The sequence below is a fragment of the Canis aureus genome, chromosome 7, assembly GCF_053574225.1.
Source record: "Canis aureus isolate CA01 chromosome 7, VMU_Caureus_v.1.0, whole genome shotgun sequence".
Lineage (NCBI taxonomy): Eukaryota > Metazoa > Chordata > Mammalia > Carnivora > Canidae > Canis > Canis aureus.
Window position 1 is genome coordinate 71,998 of NC_135617.1, and position 21,598 is coordinate 93,595.

The 21,598-nt window shown below is 50.1% G+C and overlaps 1 long non-coding RNA gene across 1 annotated transcript; it reads left to right on the forward strand.

Annotated features, from left to right (window-relative positions):
* Positions 1 to 10,187: 10,187 nt before the first annotated feature.
* On the forward strand, positions 10,188 to 21,023 carry LOC144316740 (uncharacterized). The gene is made up of 3 exons (XR_013382592.1): positions 10,188 to 10,359; positions 16,315 to 16,521; positions 20,227 to 21,023. It is a non-coding gene; the product is annotated as an uncharacterized LOC144316740 (long non-coding RNA).
* The last annotated feature ends 575 nt before the right edge of the window (positions 21,024 to 21,598 follow it).

The window sequence follows — 21,598 nt, forward strand, 5'->3', positions numbered from 1 at the left end:
TCAAAGGAATTTTAATCTTTATGCACATTACAAAATTCTAATAAGGCAAATAAATGATACTGAAGGGTATAGAATTTCCCTCAAAAAAAGATTGTGGGCAGGGAAAGTGACCAATGCTTTTTTTACTCCTTGGAAGCTCCTTGTAGTGTCACATATTCCTTCTTACATTTTTCACAGCTTGCAGGGAGACATTTATCAGTCAAAACTTATCAGGAAGTTTGGTGTAAGTTTAGAGACACTTTTACATTCTCTTATCCCTTTAATAAATTTAAATTGCCCCATGTCCCTCATAATTTCCAATAAGAAAAATACTTTTCAAATTTTACAGTAGAGGACACCTAAGTAGCTGTTCAGTGGCTCAAAATTTATAGAGTTAGGCCATCCTGACACTCAGCCCCTCTTCTTCTGAACGTGCCATGGCTGTGGGCATGGGTGCTTGTGTCTGTCCTGAGTTCAGAAATTTCCCAGAGGGCAATATCTTATATTTGTTCATCATCTGAAGTGACTGCATGCTTTGGTTTATTATGAAGTACAAGCTATTTTTTTCCCTTGAATTCCTCTGCTGCTTCATCCATTCATCCATGAATTTTATTATGGAACATTTCAAGTGCACACAAAAGAAGTTGAGAGACCAGCACCGTGAACCCTAGGTTCCCCTCACCTACTTCCAAAGCTCGGCATGGCCAGCCTATGTCATCCCTCCCACCCCCCGATTACTCTGAAGCAAATCTCAGAAACTCTATAAACTTCATGTGTAAATATTTCAGCCGTGGAAGATAATGACTATATATTAAAACATAGTCACAGTATCACAATCAAACCTTTGAAAATTCACCATGACTCTTCAATCAAATATCCACTGTATTCAAATTTCCTCAATTATCTCATAAATGTCTTTTTACAGTTCATGCAAGTCTGGAGTAAAATAAATCTCTCTTTCTCATCCCCTTGAAATTTAATCGTCAAAAAGGCCAGGTGGCTTGTCCTGTAGACTTCCCTGCTTATTGCACATTACTGATTGAATTTCTGAAGTTTCTATAAATGTCTTTTCTTGTAAATTGGTAGATTTAGAAACTTGGTCCGATTCAGTTCACTTTTCCACTAACAGAGCAATAGACACTTGTATGAGTCTTACAATCGCTTAGATGAGCAAATTGGATCTGTTTCTATTAAACTATTGCACAAGGGCACCTGGGCCTCTAGTCGCTTTTCCAGGCAATTTTGGCAGAAATGGTTCAGCAAGGTTCCCGGGCGACTCAGGAGACCTGGTCTCTTAGTAGGGTCTGGGCTCAGCAGAGGAAGGGGAACACTCAAAAGCCCAGGGTCAAAGGGGCCTTCACAGAAACAAGATGAGTGTACGTGCTCCCAGTATCGGACTGGAAGACCTGCTCTCTGCAGCTGCTGATTCTACTCGGCTTTCTGGAAGCGCCGTGGGGAACGGACACCCGGCTTTTCACTACCTTTGTTATAACAAGCCTGGTTCTTTTGTGATACGACACATACCTCAAAGTATTACTGATTTTTTAGTTTATGCCATTATAAGGTATCCTTCCGTTTTTACAAAAGCCAAAGCCGTTTTTAGATCATAGGTTCCAGGCTCAGATGGCCTCCCCCTCAGGCAGGACGAAAGCCCCTTTGCACGTGGGGGAGTGTGGAGGGAGATCCCTTTGCATGTGGGGGAGGGTGGGGGGGAAGGCCCATTTGCACATGGGGGAGGGTGGGGGGAAGGCCCCTTTGCACGTGGGGGTGGTGGGAGGAGGCCCCTTTGCACGTGGGGGAGTGTGGGGGGAGATCCCTTTGCACGTGGGGGAGGGTGGGGGGAAGGCCCCTTTGCACGTGGGGGAGGGTGGAAGGCCCCTTTGCACGTGGGGGAGGGTGGGGGGAAGGCCCCTTTGCACGTGGGGTGCTGGGGGGAGGCCCCTTTGCAGGGATGGGGACCCTCGGCCTGCCAGTCCCTCGGGCTGCACACTAAGAGCCTCACAAGGTCTCGGCTCCTTCTTCCCAGCGCTGACTTTCCTTCCACGGTGTTTGCTTTTTGTCCTTAACCGTGGATTGTCCTGTCTTGTTACACTGCGCATGTTAATAATGACATGTCACCTGCTTTCTCAGCACAGCCTCCAGCCGATGTGACCAACCTGCTCCTGTCAGTTCGGCCTTTGCTTCTGGGCGACTCTCGGCTCTTTTGTTGGCCCCTAAGGCGTAATAGTAATAAGGGCCTGCTGGTCTCATCTCTGCCATTATCTTCGTTATCCCTGTGTTGGGACTATTTTGGGAGGGTGCCTCAGGGACAGCTGTGGGACACATTTAACCTGCCAGCTGGAATGTCTTGCCAAATGCCCCGCATGTTCCAGCTTCTGTACGTGGCTCTGCCTGGGCACGAAGGGTGACAGGGTGAGTGTGACCGGCCCGTCTGCGGGGAGGCTCAGGTGGTCCCCATTCCCTTTTAGAAACTTCGGAGGCAAAGATATTCGTAGTGAGGGCTCCTCACCCTCCAGTGCCACGCCCGCTCCTGTGGCCTTAAAAGGAGAGGACTTGGGAGCTGCTGGCCTGAGTCAGACTGCGGCGCTTGTCTCCGAGAGCGGTGCCAGGGGAAGGGCTCCTGGGGGCCGCAGGTGTCCTCCCGGAGCCCGGCCTCAAAATAGCCTGGCTGGCCTGAGCTTCCCCGAATAGCTCGCCGCAAATCAATCACCCCCAATCGACGCGAAGCCGCTGAAAACCTATTTATATTTTATGTCTGTGCCGCCCTGAGGAGCAGCTGAATTCAAACTATCGTTCTGGAGGCATTTTGTTCTTCGGCCTCGGTTTCCCAAAACTAAAGCTGTGTTTAAAGGTTAGGGCCCTGGGACGACGCGGAATGTCCCGAGTCACATCAACTCATGGATGTGCCGCGGAGGGTCGGGCTGACTGTCACCGACACCTCCCGGTGCAGGGGCCCGCACCCATGAGGCAGCAGGGTCCGGGCACAAACTAAGCATCTTGCCTTTAGGACTAGATTCCATCTCAAAGAATTGTCCGGAAAAGGAAAAGCCTGTTTATCCCGATTTCCTTCATGACTACAGTCCAAAATCAGCTTCTGTAGGGAGGACATTCCGTGCAAATGTGGCCAAAGGCCTGGGCTGGGCCACGGGACCTCTCTGTCCACCACACTACGGCTGTGACAGATGCATGTGGCAGGAGGCCATATGAGGGAGGATGCAAGGAAAGGCACAGGCTGCAAGGGATCTGACGTGAACGCCCAGCCAGAGGGCCAGAGCTCGGCGCACTCCGCAGCCTGCGCGGCTTGGACGCCAAGGGGAGCTCAGGGCGCCTCTGAGCTTGTGGGCAGGAGTGGGGTGCAGGCAGTGGTTTGTGGTATCTAACAGATCCTGGACGCTCACATGAAATAGGGCCCAAGAGCTGGGGAGAGCAGTGGAGCTAGGCCCTTGGGGACCCCTCAGCTTGGCGCTGAGCTCGGCCCCTCACACGCCAGCCCCTCACACGCTAGCCAGAGTGACCCCGGGACCCGCTGGGCCGGCCAAGCCCACGCTGGCTGCTGCGTCCCCCTTTTCCAGCAGCACCGTGCTGCGCCTCATACCCCAGAGACGCCCGTGGGGTTGCCGTCGAAGGCTCTGGAGTCCAGGCCCATCGCGTCCCAGCTGTACGGGCGAAGTATTGGCCGTGGACGAACTGTTGTCCCCACCTGTGAAATGAGCGCCCCCTGAGCCTGAGTCCTTCCTCAGAGCCTGGCCGCAGCACACACCCACCCGCAGGTCTGCAGCCGCCAGAGCAGGGCTTCGCTGCCAGCCCTGCGCCCACCCCACCCCGACCTGCCCCGACTCTCCTACGGACCCTTCCAGTCAGTGGGTCCTGGCTCAGGAGCACTTGGGGAAGCCGCCCCTGGCCTCCCCCTTCCCTCCCCGCCCCCACCTCACTTCGCTCTCTCGTTCTGTGCAGATGCTCTGTAGCCAGTGACTGCGTGGTCGTGGGCCTCTGGTGGCCCAGAGGGTGGGGACCTCACCCTCTTTGCACTCCTGCCCTAGATCCATGGCTACCATTATTGCTTCATAAATATATAGTTAATGACGTCGATCTAGTGGGGTTTTCTGGATAGTCTTGTTTTTTGCTTATTATTTATTTATTTATTCACGAGAGACACAGAGAGAGAGAGAGAGAGAGACGCAGAGACACAGGCAGAGGGAGAAGCAGGCTCCCTGCCGGAGCCTGACGCAGGACTCGATCCCGGGACCCACGATCACGCTCTGAGCCAAAGCCAGACGCTCAACGCTGAGCCCCCCGGGCGTCCCTGGATAAAGCTTCGGCTGGCAACTATAAATGTCTTCGACTCTTGAAGAATTCATTGTTACTAAATCCAGTTCTGTAGGAAAACCTTACCCAACACAGGGCGGATCAGTGGGGGCGGGGAGGAAAAGATAAAAAGAATTCTTGATGGTAGAAAGTTTGAGGAACCACTGAGCTAGCATCTCCTCCCATCCCAGCGGGAGCTTGATCTCCAAATTAAGCATTTGCTTCTGAGCTTAGGGGGCAGCAGCTGCCACAGAGGTTAGGATACGGGGCCTCGCAGCTGACCAGTGCCCTTCCTGAATCAGCAGCCCCTCTGCCAGCCGAGGGCCCCTGCTGGCTTTCTCTGAGCTGGCCGGCAGCCCCTGGCCGCTCCCTAAGGTCTCTTGGGGTCAAGTTGCTGCCTACGGCCTTGAGATCTGGGAACAGCTCTTCTCACCTTCTGCCTCTGTTTAGCAGTTAAAATCCCCTACGTGCAAAATGGAGTAAATGACCCAGTAAGATGTGGTAACTATTCTCAGACCCCAAAACTTTATTTTATAGTTGGTATTTAATAACTTTGTATTTGAACTAAAATTATAAAATCCAGGCATCCCCTTTGGGGGGTTTTATATTATGAATTCAATATTAAGAGTTATAGGGCTATTCAAATGGTTGATTCCATTGAATAAGTTGTGAGAGGTTGTATTTTCCAAGAATTGGTCTATTTCATCTAAATTGTCAAATTTATGTGTGTGGAGTTGTCCATAGTGTTCCCCTATGACCCACTTGATGTCTGATCTCTTTAGTGATTATTTCATTTCATTCCTGATATTGATCGTTTGTGTCTTCTCTCTTCCTCTCTGTTTTGCTAAAGATCTGGCAATTTTATTGATCATTTCAAAGAATAACTTTCTGTTTTAACGTTTTTTTCTAGTGTTTTAAACTTCATTGATTTCTGCTCTTTATTATTTTCTTCTTTCTGCTTGCTTTGTGTTTATTTTACTCTTTTCTAGGTTCTGAAAATGGGAGCTTAGATTATTGATTTGAGACATACAGAAGGTGTTCTCCAACCATATTAGACTCAAACTAGAAATCAATAACAGAAAAAAGAAAAAAAAGCAGGGAAATCTCAAAGATGAAGCCTCAAGGAGGAAAAAACAAATACATTGATCTAAATAGAAATGATGTACAGCATATCGTATTTATGTGCATGTTTCTAATTCTTCTAAATTTGTTGAGGTTTCTTTCTTTCTTTCTTTCTTTCTTTCTTTCTTTCTTTCTTTCTTTCTTTCTTCTTTCTCTTTCTTTCTTTCCTTTTTCCTCTAAGATATCTTGGTATATCTTACATGGGCACTTGAAAAGAACATTTATTCTCTTGTTGATATAAATATTGGTGAAAACGTATTGGTTGGTTTACAGTCATTGAGTGAGGGACGTTCTGGGTGGACTAACCCTTTTATCATTATATAATGACTTATTTGGGCTCTGGTAATTTTCTTTGCTCTGAAGTCTACTTTGATAGTAATAAAACCACTTCTGCTTTCCTTTGATTAATATTTGCACAATATAATATATATGTGTTTCAACCTTTATACTTTCTGCCTACTTCATTATATTTGAAGTACTTGTAAACAGCATAATGTGGGGTCACGCTTTTTAATCCTCTCTACTAATCTTTCTTCTAACTGGAGTGTTTAGACTATTTACCAAGTAATTAAATTGTTGATGTTAGGGTTTAAGTTGCCGGTTTATTTTTTATTTTCCACTTGTTCTGTCTTTTTGTCTCATTCTTTTCTTTTTTCTTACCGTTGTGTTGATTACCTTTTTTTTAGAATTCCATTTTGATTAATCTATTTTGATTTTTAAATTAAGTGTGTCTCTTTGTATAGTTTTTCTATTTGTTACATTATTTACATAATGATCCAAGATTCCTTCTTTTCTTCATTCTTATCTGTTTAGAGAACTTCCCTTAGCCATTATTTTAGGGTAGGTCAGCTGGCAACAAATTCTCCTAACGGTGCTTCCTCTGAGCTTGTCTTTATTTTCCCTTTATATTTTCTCTGGATATGTGATTCTTCGCTGACAGTCGCGAACTTTCAGAACTTGAAAAATATGCTGCTTCCTTGAGTTACGGTGAGAAATCTACTCTCATTTGAACTGTTTTCCCCTCGAGATAAGGTGTCATTTCTATTCCTGCTTTTAATATTTTTCCCTTGCCTTTAATTTTCAGAAGTTGAATTATGATGTGTCTTGATGTGGATTTCTTTGGGGTTATCCTGTCTGGGGTTCACTTAACTTTTTGAATCTATAAATTTATATATCTCTTGCTAAATTTGGGAAATAGCCATCATCATTGTCATCATCATCTTAATCATTATTTAGTACTTTTATGTCCCACTCTCTTTCTTGTCTCTCTTTGACACTCTAATAATATGAATGTTAGATCTTTGGGTATGGTCCTACAGGTCCCTGAGGGCTTTTTTTTAAAAAAAACTTTATTTTCTTTCTGTTGTTCAGATTGGATAATTTCTATTTTTCTATCTTCTTGTTCAATGATTCTTTCCTCTATCCCCTCCATTCTGCTCTTGGGTCCATCCATTGAATTTTTTATTTCTTTTTTTTTTTTAAAGATTTTATTTGTTTATTCATGAGAGAGAGAGAGGCAGAGACACAGGCAGAGGGAGAAGCAGGCTCCATGCAGGGAGCCCGATGTGGGACTTGATCCCAGGATTCCAGGATCACGCCCCGGGGCCAAAGGCAGGCGTTAAACCGCTGAGCCACCCAGGGATCCCGAATTTTTTATTTCTTTAGTGTATTTTTTTAGTTCTAAAATTTCCATTTGATTCTTCTTATATCTTCTATTTTTTCCCTGAAATTTTGTATTTTTTCCATTTTTTCAGTGCATTTATATTGCTTCCCGAAGTATCTTTATGATGATTTAAAAATAACTTTCAGATGACTATAACATCTCTGTCAGTGCTAGAAACAAATCTATATTGTTTCATTATCTCACCAACATGTGATATTGTCACACTTAAAAAAAAAAAAGCCATTCTGCCAAGTGTGTAGTGGTAACACACTGTGGTTTTATTTTATAATTTTTTTTAAAGATTTTATTTATTTATTCATAAGAGACACACACAGAGAGAGGCAGAGATGCAGGCAGAGGGAGAAGCAGGCTCCATGCAGGGAGCCTGATGCGGGACTCCATCCCCACTCAGGATCACGCCCCAGGGCTGAAGGCAGGCGCTAAACCGCCACCCAGGGATTCTCTACACTATGGTTTTAATTTGCATTTTATTAATGACTAATAATGTTGAAAATCTTTTGTTTATTTTTTATAATAAGTTGTTTATTTTCTTCTCATTGCATTTTCATTTATTTTTTAAAATCTCCCTAGCATCTAGAACAATCCTTGGCATGGCATATGGGGTCCTGTATAACTTCATCTTCCGGTTGAATATTGCCTTGATGGCTTCACTCATGATTGAAAAAGTATTATAACATCACAGTAGATCTCCTTCATATTCCCACTCCCAAATCTATACCCCTATTTACACCTGTCACTCTATTCCATCCTAATATAACTGGAGAAGTGTCTCTCCTCCTAACAAAGGTCAATTCTTTTACGGGAGCTCTTGATCCCATTCCTCCCACATTGTCTAGGACTTCTTTCCTTCCACTAAGAACTACTGATCTTTCATTAGCACTTGACCAGTCTTACCAGGAAACTAATGTGCTTTTGTATCTCCCATCACAAGGCAACAAGCGAACTTCCCTTGCCCCCTAATTCCCTTCCAGCTACCGTTTCCTTACTCTGATCCTCTTTATACTCAAATTTCCCAAAAATATTTTCTATAAATGCTGCTCTCACGTCTTCCTTTTCTGTCCCTTCTTTCCTGCCCTCTGAGCCACTGAAGTGTTCTTGTCAAGGCATCACTGACTTACTTGGGCAAAATCTAATGAAGAATTCTCTTGCTTGACCACGGCCTTCTGTTTGGAGGCAGCCTCTTGTCTTAGCTTTGGTGATGCCATATTCCTTTGTGTTTTTCCTGTTTCACTGGCTGCTCCTATGTGCCTTCTCCTTTTCTCTCCGACTTCTAGTTGTAGATGTTTCTCGGGGCCATAAGGCTACTCGAAGAAAGTTGGAAATCCTTGGTTTTTGTGATATAATTTCTAAGATTATATTACACTGCATGAAGATATCTTTTCATTGAAAAGAAGTCCATGATTATATGATGTATTAAAATTCTATTAACCATTCACATGCAGCACGATTCTCCCCAGAACTCACTGTGTGCTGTGGGCCTATTAGTCCGCTGGCCTCTCCAGCCACCCCATGTCTCCCGGCCCCTGGCTGCCCAGCCTTGTCTCTGTGCCCAGATGAAACGTATTCGTGCTGTTAGAAAAGCTTCCCTCAGCTCTGCAGGCATCAGCTTCTATCTCTCTCAGCTACCCTGTCCAAGTATTCTTTTTCACAGCAAACTGATTATTGTGTTCCTAGTCATTAGCACCATCTGCAATTATTTCTTCATCCCACTTGAGGATAATCAGCCTCTGCCATTAGATGAAACCCTTTGGAGGCAGCAACTCTGTCCCAGTGTTTGGAACAAACAGAGCACACAAGAGCAGGGCAGTAACAGCTCTGTGAAGCCAGCATTTATGAACAAAGTCATATGTATACACACAGAGGCTTCGTGGATACATACTCATGAATACAGGCAATCCTCACTTCCCATTGATGCTGCATTTGTGCATTTGCCTGCTTGCTAAAATTTACTTGTGAGCCCATGGCGACAAGTGGACCTGGGCGGAGGTGGGGAGAGTGAGTCACCGTGTGCGTGCTCCCAGCTGACATTCTGTCTTCCTGATTTAGCTCTCACTCTTAAGAGGGACCCTTTCGGCCACCTAGATAGTGCCACATTTTCGTGCTTTTTATTTCTGATTTTCCCATTTAAAGTGGCCCTCAGCCTAGTGCTGAAGTGCCATCGAGGGGTCCTAAGTATAGAGGCTGTAATGTGCCTCATGGAGAAAATATGTGTGTAGATGGTTCGTCCAGGCCTGAGTCAGAGGTCTGCTGGCCATGAGCTCAACGTTCACAAGTCAACGATAAATATTAAATAAGCTGTCTTGAACAGCAATGCACCTAAAACAGGGTGATAGATCGATGGGTTGTTGAAAATACTGTGACCACAGGATCACAGGAAACTAGACCCGGTATTTCTTCTGGGAACAATGATTTACTCTTCACTAATTCAGTGTTTGTGGTGACTTTATAGAACATAATTACTGCAAACAACAAGTCTTGATGGTAAAAACATGTATATATTTCTCTAGTTTGCTTCCCTCGATTATCGGTTGAGAGAGAAGATGGAAAAAAAATATAGAGAGGTACCTGGGAGGCTCAATCGGTTAAGTCTGCCTTTGGTTCAGGCCATGGTCTCAGGGTCCTGGGATCAAATCCCATATCAGGCTCTCTGCTCAGTGAGGAGTCTGCTTCTCCCTCTCCCTCCGCCTGCTGTTCCACCTGCTTGTGCTCTCTCTCTCTCAAATAAATAAATAAAATCTTTAAAAAAATATATATATACACATGTGTGTATGTTTGTATTTTGTCTGTCTTCTATGAATTGACTGGTTTTTTGTTCATTTTTCTATTAATTGTCTTATTCCTACCAATATAAATAATTTATCTATTATGCATATTAATTATTTCTTACATACTTTGCACACACTTTATTTTAGTTGCCACTCTTTAAACTTATGTGGTCTTTTCACACAAAGAAGTCTCAAATGTTTAAATGTTCAAATCTGCCAGTCTCTTCCTTTGTGGCTTCTGGGTTGGTTTTTTCATAGGATGACCCTCTTCAACCTATATTAATAAAATAGACTTCTCTACCTTCTCCTGTTTTTGAAGGAAGGGAGCCTTCCTTGCCACGGCGCGGGGGCCTCAGCCCAGGTCCGCCCCGGCCCCCCTGCTGGACAGTCAGCCCTCCGGCAATGCCCACCTGGAGCTCTGTGATCGCCAGTCGGCGGCCTCGCCTGTAAGCGTCTGGATCTGGGCTCACACGATGGCTGCACCTGCCGCAGACATACCTGGAGGTGAGGCCTTGGGTGGGATAAGAGAGGTCGGACAGAGCGGTGCGTGTGGGGACGTGGGGGCAGGGGCCCTCTCGGGAGCCTCCTCGGAAGTGCCCCCGCGGCCTCTCCAGGTTGGCAACTGGGTGTGAGCAGCGCGGCAGGTGGACACGGACGAGCTCCCAGGAGGGGCCCGGGCCCCAATGGGCGACGAGAGGCAGGGCTGCAGAGGCAAGGCCAGCGGCCTGCAGGCCGAACCCCCCAAACACATGGGCCGTCCAACCCCGACGGCGCCCCGTTCTGTCTCGCGGAGCAGGAACCCGGCGCTCAGCGCCCTGAGGTTCCTCCCCGAAGTCACACGAGCCGGAGGGCAGACGAGGCTGGGTCAGACCCCAAAGCCCGAGGTTACAGACCATTTCGCTCCTGCAGCCCCACCTCTGACGTCAGGTGCCGGTGTCACTGCCGCTGTGCTGCCTCAGTTAACCCACCTGTGCCTCAGTTTCCACATCTGTAAAACAATGGGGATAAAGCTGTTGTCTGTCCCATAAGGATGAGCGAATTAGTAAACATGCTTAAAACTATACCTGACGGGCACTAAGCGCCCACTATCACCAGCCGCGATTGTTACTGTATTTCAAGGGTTGAGGGTTAACTCTACCTTTCTGGGTTTATCAGCTGTTGCTTATTGATGGTTTAGGATAACTTTTGGTTTCCAGGATTTTTTTCACCTCAGCATCTTTATTCACATTATGTATTAGGAAGTTTTATTTATTTAATTACTATTACTTTAAATATTTTATTTTTTTATTTTTATTTTTTTAATTTTTTAAAATTTATTTATGATAGTGACACAGAGAGAGAGAGAGGCAGAGACATAGGCAGAGGGAGAAGCAGGCTCCATGCACCGAGAGCCCGACGTGGGATTTGATCCTGGGTTTCCAGGGTCATGCCCTGGGCCAAAGGCAGGCGCTAAACCACTGCGCCACCCAGGGATCCCTACTTTAAATATTTTATTTATCTATCCATGAGAGACGACACAGAGAGGCAGAGACACAGGCAGAGGGAGAAGCAGGCTCCACGCCGGGAGCCCGATGTGGGACTCAATCCCAGGACCCCGGGGTCACGTCCTGAGCTGAAGGCAGACGCTCAACCGCTGAGCCACCCAGGTGTCCCTATTAGGACATTTTAGATTACAGGGTATAGAGAAACCCAGCTTAAACAACAGAGGGACATCCAGCAAGGCTTGATCCAGCCTCGGTTTCCCATCGCCTCCGTTTTGCCCTCTGTGTGCAGCCCACGGCCCCACCTGGCTTGCAGGCTGCCCCGGGACGCGTCACTGTGCCCAGAACGACGTCATAGACTGGCTGCCTTCAGCTGAGGTGGGCCCCGGCTGAGGCGGGGTCAATTTTACCCAAGTGCGTGGCCCAGGAAGGAGCAGTTGTCGACAGGAGAGCCAGGGCGCTGTGGCCAGCAGGTGGGGACAGTTGGTGCCGGGTTTGTTCTGCTCCTGGTCACCCCACCGGGCAGCCCCTCTCCACGCCTCTGTGCCAAGCTTCTCCCCTCGACCCCCACCCAGCCAAAACCTGCTCATCACTTTAGGTCCGTCCCAGACCCCGACGCGCTTGGCCCTCTGCATGGCTTCAGCGCACGTGTCCTGAAGGCTGAGATTCCTGCCTCCAAAAACTTCTGATATTGCCAGCAAAACACATTTTCTGTCTTCAGAACCTGTTCGCACTTCCCTCATGGGCCTTGCCTCCTGCCTCCCTTCTGTGCTTGTCCTGATCTCTTCATTAGGCCGGACGATGCCCCACGTGAGGCCGGGGTTTTTCTCCCTTTTCTTTCCTGGTGTGAGGGGACCAGATGCATGTTTGGTGACTTACCGAACAAATGAATGAAGGACTGAATGAAAAATGAACAGAATGAGAACAGCCCTGCAGATCCTGCATGGGTTTAAAGTGCAGGAAAAGAGGTGAGAGATGCAACACCCCGGGGCCCGGAAGAGGCGGCTGAAGGCACGGCCACGGAGCAGCCGGCCGCGAGCGCGTGGCTGCCGAGCTGAGGCTGCGGGAGCTGCAAGGCGCATCAGGGACAGTGGGTGCGGGGCCCAGGCTCCATTTTCAAGAAGCTGGGCCTCATTCCGAAGGCTTTGTGAGGCTGAGCACCCATCTTCTGTAGGAGAATGAGGAGTGCAATTCGTGAATTTGGCCAATCCCCCAGCAGCTGGCAGGGGCCGGGAGCAGGGTGGGCTCTAACAAACAGGGTGGTGGTGGGGAGGGGTGGGTGGCCTGGAGGGGCTCAGACAGCAGAACAGAAACCGTGGCCATGGGCAGGGTGTGGAGGAGGAGGGGGGTCCCATCTCTCGGAGGTCCAGGATGCCTGGACCCCAGGCACTCATGCTCAGCTCCGCTGTTTCTCTCTGTGCCCCCCGCCCACCCCCTGTACTCTGGACGGACGCACCCAAGGTGGAGCCTGAAGCCCCAGGCAGGCGGTGGGTGGGCCCCCGCAAGTCCCACGGCCAGCCGCATCTACCGAGGCTTGGGGTCTCCAGGGACGCGAGCTTTGGGAGGCCTCCTCCCCTCAGGAGCCATCTGTGGGTAGAGCAGAGACTAGGGGAGGGCAGCTGTCCTGTCACAGGCTGAGGGGCAGAGGTGCCTCCGTAGCTGGCCGCCAGACGGGAGCGCGGGGGTCAGGCCCGGCAGGTGAGCGCGGGGGTCAGGCCCGGCAGGCCTGGCGCAGTGGTGCCCTGCCTGGGGCGGCCGTCCACAGCCCGTAGGACCCAGGCCTCCCAGGGCCCCGTGGGGGGGCCAGCAGCGCCCCCTCTACAGATGAGGACACTGAGGCACGAAGCAGGTAACCTGCTCACATCCACCTGGAGCTTTCCCTGCAGGTTAGAGACCAGGGCATGGCGACCACGGCGAGCCTGCATGCACACGTGGTGCGCTCCCCCGTGACAGGGGACGGAGAATCCGAGTGGAGGCCTCACGGGTCCTGATCGGGACCAGGGGACAGATGGCCCCGGGAGGGAGCTCTGCGTGTCCTCGCCTCTGACCCGGCGTCGAGGCGTCGCCGGAAAATGACCATATCCTCGGGCTGGGGACAGAATAAGCGGGAGGCCCAGCGGGTCCCTCAGCTTGCACTCAGCGGCTGGCCGGGCTCGGAGCAGGCCCGGATGCAGGGTGCAGGGAGGACGCAGGAGCCACCCCAGGCGGCTGCATGTCATTAGAGCACAGCGGAGTGGGCCGTGGGCCGAACCAGCAGGGCGCTGACTCCCACGGAGGACGCCGCGACGGCTCGGCCGCAGGAGACACGCGTCCTGAGGTTGGAGCGACTCCGCGCGGGAGGGGCGTCCTCGTCCACGCAGGGTCACAGTAGGTCACGTGGCCCAGTCCCCGCTCCACACACTCGTTCGGGCGCCGGAGCGGACGGGGGCCCTGACTTTCGGCACAGGGTGACTGACGTCATCTGCATCTCGGTGCCCAGCAGGCAGACAGGACGTGAGGTCGTGGAAGACGCCCCCCGGCGAGCCCGGCCTGTGCGACAAGGCGGCAGGGGAGCCCATGGAGATCCGCGTTTCCCCAGTGATCACAGCTGAGGGCCGCCGTCGGCGTAGAGGGGGCTGCTTGCCAGTGTGGACACCCCGGGCCTGAGGGGCGCCTGCTTGTCCTCGGGCACACACACTGCGCGGGGCCCTTCTCTGCCCTCGTGGGCCCGGCTGCCCGGCCTCCGGGGACCGCGGGGACCTGCCCGGAAGGGGCCCCTGTCTGAGCCCCGGCGCAGGGGCCCGGGCTCCCAACGAGGTCCGAGGACCACGCCTCTGTCTGCCAAGGGAGGCCACGCACTCAGGGTCCGAGGGCTGGTGACAGCTGGTGACACTATCACTCGCACCTGCCTGGCCCTGCTCACGGCTGTCGTGAGTCCCTAACCGCGAGGGAGCGCACACCTGTGAGCAGAGTCACTGAACCTGAGCCACGCCTGTGGCTTCCCCGTCTCGCCGCCAGGAGGAGTGGGCAACTGGGCTCATCTCCAGCAGCCGCGGCACCTTGACACACACAGGTGCATCAGGCGTGTGCCGCCGGGCCGGTCAGCCCGCGCAGTGGCTCCACACGGCAAGCACGTCACTGTCACGGCTGCGTGCGTGGCTTCCCGCACGGCCCAGGCTCCGGGTGGCCCGGGAGGCGGCAGCCAAGCTGGTAGCCAAAGGCCTCCCTGCGGCAGGAGGCGGGCTGGCGTCCGGAATCCTGTGCTGAGTGGGGGCGAGACGCAGCTCCTCACGCGTGGGCTGCTCCTCCGTCCGCGTGGGGCCCTCAGGCACAGGCTCCCGGGGGAGGAAGACGGCGACCCCGAGGGGACAGGGCTGCTCGTCCGAGTCATGAACGGGTCACGCAGTCCGTCTCCTTCCGGGAGAGGGATGGCCTTGGCCCTCACAGCGGGGAGGCCAGGAGCCTCTGCACCTGTACCACTGCCGCGACGTGCGTGGACGCTCATGCCTGAGCCCCTGGCGCAAGGCCTCCCGGCAATGGCCTCGGGCCTCCTTCCCCTCCCACTGCTGTGGGGCCCACGCAGCGAGGACAAGCAGCCCGCCGGCAGCCGTGCGGCCCGTGGGGGGTCTGAGAGGCAGGGTGGGCGGCCACCTGACTGTAGGGACTTGGGCCAACTGTGACCACGCGGTGTCAGCCGTGGAATCAGGGCCCCGGCCTGGCCCGTGGGTGGCGGGACCCGGAGCAGAGTCAGCCTCCGGCCCGGGCCCCGCAGGGCCTCCGAGGTATGTCCACGCAGCGGAGCACCCCCCCAGATGGAGGTGGGGGGTCAAGTGTGACCAACTGCACCGTCAGGTCCTCGGGGTCAGTGGTCGCCACTTGCAAAAGCAAGCGTTCTGTGGACGTGACCCCTCAGCGTGCACGTGGCAGGCGGCGACATCCCGACGGCAAGGACCCACCTGAATTTCCCGCTTACATGAGGGCCCTGGCGGCAGTGCGCCCTCCCGGGGCGCCGTGTGCGGGGAAGGAGGCCAGCAGCCTGGGTGTCGCCTGCTGGGCCTCGGGACGAGCTGCAGCGAATATAATCCCCAGCTTTGTTCTGCTCGGTGGCTGTTTGCCTGACAGATGTCCAGCCTGTGTCGGCCCCGCCGGCTCCTCTTACTGGAAGAGACCTGCTCGGCTGATTGATCTCTGCACGTCCGCGTGGCCTGAGCGCCGGGCCCGGGCCCCCCGGGAGCCCCCACCCTGGGCCAGGGCTCCGGACGGGGGGCCGCGGGGAGCTCGGTGGAAACCGGCCGCGGTGGCCACTCTTTCCCCAGGATTTTAGCAAGTGTAACAGAACCGGGGAGACAGTGTGTCCCTATTTCTGATCAGAAGATACTGTCGCCCCTCTAAGCAGCGAAGGCTCTCTCTCTGGTTCTCGGATTGTTCACAATAATAAAATTTAGGCATAAAATCTGAGGCTAACGCGACCTATAAAACCTGGAAGCAGAGTCTGGCTTCTTGCGCGTGTGCTCAGACAAGCGCCCGGGAGTCAGGGGGCGGCCTCCATGCACCTGCACTCCGAGCAAACAGACTTGGAAACTGAAAGTACTACCCCAACCTGCTGAGGCCAAAGTACAGACAGTGTGTGTCTCGTTAAACTTTTGATATATATTGATGTCAATATTGATATCTGCCCAGTGATATTTTTTGAGAAAAAAAATATGACGTGGAAAATACAAGTTTATCTAGAAAGGCTAGAAAATACATGTAGGGGGATCCCAGGGGGGCTCAGCGGCATGACCCCAGGGTCCCAGGATCGAGTCCCCATCGGGGTCCCATCATGGAGCCTGCTTCTCCCTCTGCCTGGGTCTCTGCCTCTCTCTCTCTATGTGTGTTTCTCATGAATAAATAATAAAAAAATAAAATCTTTAAAAAGAAAAAGGAAAATGCATGTAGTAAGAAAAAAAGCCATGCAATATACTAACCAAAGAGAACCACTTTTAACCTTTTCTTATAGGTTCCTCTCGACATTTTCTACACACACGCACATGCACATACACACACGCACACATGTGCGTGCACACACACGGCTTCTGGCAACACGCATCGCCATTTTCCAGAGGGTACAGTGCCTTTCCAGCCGTGTACGGATGAACCTCCTGCTCCCCGAGCTGGAACTGGTTCTTGGAGGGATGAAGCCAGATGCCCGTTGGAAGACGTTGAGGTGGGTTGAAAGGGACGATATTGTGTTTATATGACTGAATATTTTTTAATATATTTAGAAAACCAAAGTGGGATCAAGCCCTACACACCATTTGAGACTTTTTTGATTCCAAGTGACCAAAATCCTAATTCAACTGGACCCAAGCAGTAATAGGATTTATTAGCTAAACATCCAGAGGTAGGGGTCCCTTCACCGAGTGGTTGGAATGAATTGGCTCCTAGTCATTTCTCCACGCTGCCGCCTGGATGGCAGGCCCCACTGCCCGCCTCCTCCCCTGAGGGTGCCGGCAAAGTGGCCACATCAGCACAGATACCATCTGGGGTACTAGACAGATCTGAATAAGGGGTCCTTCTGAGGAGATAAGAAGGCCCTTTCACAGAAGCCTTGGGACACTTTCTTATTTCCTGTGACTGGGTGTGGTGCCCACCCTTGCGGCTGGTTGGCAGGGCCGTGCCTCCTGGTTCAAGGGGCCAGTCCAGATGATGAGTCAAGCCATCCAAACACAGCTCAAATGGAAAAGGGATGGTTCTCAAAAGCAAATTTGGATGATATTCCTAGATAAAAAAAGAATAAATCACGGATAGCAAACATTTTCTTTTATACTTTCTTTTAAATTTCTAAATTTTATTGAATGCTACATCATGAACCACTCACTTTGTGTGAACAAGTGAACGTCCAGCATATTTTTAAAAAGATTGTATTTATTTCTTAGAGAGAGTGTGACTGGGGAGGAGCAGGGGGAGGGAGTCTCCAGCAGGATCCCCCCTCGCCGCACCCCCGAGCATGGAGCCGGACGGAGGCTGTAGCGCCTAAGCCCAAGATCACGACCTGAGCCCGAATCGAGTCAGCCGCTTGGCCGACTAAGCCACCGAGGCTCAGAGATTTGTGTTTTATGGGTGCGCGGCGGCTCCGCCTATTACCAAGGCCGTTCAGTGAACCGCATCAGATCATTCCCGTTGTTACACCCGTTGGTGTAAGACGCTGAAGTGAGCCTCTGGGCACTCCTGCTGGGAGCTTCCATTTACTGATTTTATAAAGTTTTGTTCTGCACCTACCACGGGTCAGTCTCTCTTCTGGGCGCTGGGGATTCACTAGTGAGTGAAAGAGGCAAGATTGTCCCTTCATACGCTTTATGTTTTAACTGGTGGTGACAAGCGATGAGGTAGGTGTGTCAGGGTGCCAAGTGCCAGGAGAGCGTGGACGAGGCAGGGGAAGCGAGTGCGAGAGCAGAGGTTCTCCTAGTCCTCCTCCTGGTGCACCCCTGGGTTGTCCCCCCCGGGCCACGCCGGGCCCACGCTGGGGGGCCTGTGAACGTGTCCGTTGTCCCGGGGCCAGAAGGGCACTGCCAAGGAGCCTTTGGTGCTGACTGAGGTCGGGACGTCAGATGCCGGTGTTAGCCACCCCCCAGGACCCACCTGCTCCTCGCGGCCAGGCAGACCTGTGCCCCAGGGTCCCTGAATCCCCAGGTACTCAAACACGGAACTGGGATGACCTGACGGTGCAGGTGTCGGGGAGCTGGAGGAGGCGCCTGCCGCTGGTGGCGGGGGGGCAGCGGCACAGGGCCTGGAGGCCCCGGGAGGCCCGGCCGCACCGACCACCTGTCACCTCGAGGAGCTCCCGTCCACGGAGCTGGGCCAGCTGCCAGGGCGTGGCGGGCAGAGCTCAGGCCACAGCATCACAGAGCGGAACGGCCCAGAATGAGTTTCGAGTCACAGGTCAGCTTTCCACAAGCTTCCACCCACTCCCTGGGCGAGGACTGCAACACCTGTACCAAGACCGCTGTCCTCAGCCTCTTCCCGGGAAGGTGGACAAAGAGTCCATTAGTCACTCACCTGTCGGGGCAACGCTGAGTCTCAATGAGTGCGAGCAAAATCCCATCCAAATAGTCTGCAACCTGAGAAAAACTTTTATTTATTTATTTATTTATTTTTTAGAAAAACTTTTAAAATAACTAGAGGGGAAGAGAAGGGGAAAAAATAATTAATACGTGCAAGCATATGTATAGACCAGAAGGAAGAAAATGCAAAGCTTTGATAGTTCTTCTTCTTCTGTGATTTATCTTTAGGACACACTTAACTTTAGTGATTTCCTTTTTTAAGAGGCATTGAATAATTGATGGAAAACATGTCTCATGAAGTATTGTGTATCCATGAAAAAGCTGACAATGAAGGATGTCCACTGGGTACTACTGAGCGAGCAAAGCAGGGTTCAGGAGAGAGATAAAATGGTTGTGCACACAACAGGCCATGCATAGAGCCGTTCTCATATTTGTGTGAGATCATATGAGCATGGAAACACGCAGAAGAATAAGGGGTTCACAAGGTTTCACACACGCACGTCCCCTGCTGATGAATTCTTTCATCATTTATAGGTCTAAAAATGTATTTATTTTGCCTTTGCTTCTGAAAAATGTTCTCATGAGGCAAAGGATTCTAGGTCGACAATGTTTTATTTGAAATTCTTAAAATTATTTTTAAGGTTTTATCTATTCGTTTGAGAGAGAGAGGTAGAGAGAGAACATGCATATGCAGGGGGAGGGGTAGAGGCTGAGGGAGAAGCAGGCTCCCCATTGAGCAGGGAGCCCGATGCAGGACTCGATCCCAGGACCCCGGGAAAGCCGACACTCAACCACGGAGCCCCCCAAGTACCCCGAGGTTGACAATGATATTGCAAAACTTTAAAGATGTTGGCCAACCGTCTTCTGGCTCACATTGTTCCTGATAGGAAGCCGCCTGCCATTCTTTCTTCCTCTGTACATGATGGGTCATTCTTGACCGTCTTTAAGATTACCTCTTTAAAAAATAAAATAAAATAAAATAAAATAAAATAAAATAAAATAAAATAAAATAAAATAAAGTATAAAAAAAGATTACCTCTTTATAATCGGTTTTAAGCAATTTATGATGGAGCCGTGGTGCGGTTCATACTTCCAGTCTGGGATTTGTCGAGTTGCATGCATTTGTGGCCTATAGTTTTCATCAGATTTGGGAAGGTTTTCTATAGCTCATCGATACACTACTCATTTAAAAAATTAACAGACTTTATTTTTTAGAACAATATTAGATTTGCAGAAAAACTGAGCAGATAGTACAGAAAGCTCCCGCATTACTTCCCCTCCCCCTGCCACCACCACCCACTCAGTTTCCCCTATTATTAACATTTGGAATTAGTGTGCATATTTGTTACAGTTAATGAAGCAATATTGATATATTATCATTAACTAAAGTCCATAATTTACATTAAGGTTAGCTCTTTGTGTTGCACATTCTGTTTTTTTTTTTTAAGATTTTATTTATTTATTTATGAGAGACACAGAGAGAAAGGCAGAGACCCAGGCAGAGGGAGAAGCAGGCTCCCTGCGGGGAGGCCGACGTGGGACTCGATCCTGGGACCCCGGGGTCACGGCCTGGGCTGAAGGCGGCGCTAAACGGCCGAGTCCCCTGGACTGGGGTTTTGACAAGTTCGTAACGGTCACGTGTCTTCCATTCCGAGATCATGCAGAGTAGCTTCGACGCCCTGAAATCCTGCGCTCCGGGCCCTGCCTGGTGTCTCCGTCCCCTGGGAGCGTGGCAACCACATCTTTTCAGGGTCTCTGGTTTCACATTTCCCAGAATATCCCATGGCTGGCATCACAGGGCACACGGGCTTCAGTTTGGCTTCTTTCACTCAGTTAATGCTTCTCCGTGTCTTTTTGTCCCGTGACAGCTCATTTCTTGTCAGCACCAAGCACTATTCCGGGCCTGGGTGTGTCCCAGCGGGTTCACCATCCACCGACTGAAGGGCATCCTGGGTGCCTCCAGTTTAAGGTAATACGGATAAGGGGCCATAAAGATTTGTGTGCAGGTGTTTGTATGGACGTAGTTTTCAACTCAATTGGGTAAATACCCAGGAGTTCATATGTGAGAGTATATGGGAAGACTCTGTTTAGCTTTGTAAGAAACTTCCAAAGTGGCTAATCCATTTTGCACTCCCACCGCCAAAAATGACAGTTCTTGTTCTATACCCTCACCAGCATTTGGTATTGTCAAAAAAATTTTTTTAGCTATTCTCATAGGTGTGTACTGTCATTTTAGGATTGCAATCCCCAAAACGTATGATGTTGAACATCTTCTCATATACTTAGTTGACATCTATATATATCTACTTTGGTAAAGTGTGTTTTCAAAACTTTTGCCTATTTTTAAATCAGGTTCTTTGAATGTTTCAGATACAAGCCCTTTATCAGATGTGTGTTTTGCAAACACTTTTTTCCAATCCATAACCTGATTTTTTATTCTTTTGATAGTGTTTTTCAAAGAGTAGGAGTTTTTATTTTTAATAAGGTCTTACTCATCCATTTTTTTCTTTCATTGGTCACAATTTCAGTGAAATATCTAAAAACCCACTGCTAACCTCAAAGCCACTTGGATTTACTCCGCATCATCTTCTAGAAGCTATATAGTTCAATGTTTTACATTTATTCTTCAACTAATTTTGAGTTAATTTTGTGAAAGTCTAATGTCTGTGTCCAGATTTATTTTTTCAGAATAATTTTCTTTTTCTATATTTTTTCATGTTCCATTTGCCCTCAACTCTTGATGGGTTTCTTTCCATGATGAGGTGACCCGAACATTCATTTCCAAGGAGTCCAGATCTCCGGTGAGTCTGTCTTCCTTGCATTACTCGGTTTTCCACTAACCTTTGGATCCAGACATCACCTCTGCGGCTCCACAGCAGCAGTCGGGTTTCCCTCTTGTAGCTGGAGTCTCACCAGACCACGACCTGCCCCTTTCTCTGCCTAGTGATTCAATGGCAGGAGGAGCACAAAAGGACCAGGTGGCAGCTTCAATTTCCAATTCATTACAATTAATATATCTTCTCTTGAGAACTAAAACATTTAAACCAGCACAGAACAAAATTACGGGGACACAAAGCAGAAGGACTCACATGAGTCATTAGGACATTGGTGACAGAGACCATGGTTCCCGTCGATCTTTTGATTCCTGGACTCTGGTTATGGCAGGGAGAGTATTGGCTGCTCGTTCAAAGGATGTGCTGTATCCTGTAGGAGACTACTCAGATTAAAACACTTAGTGGG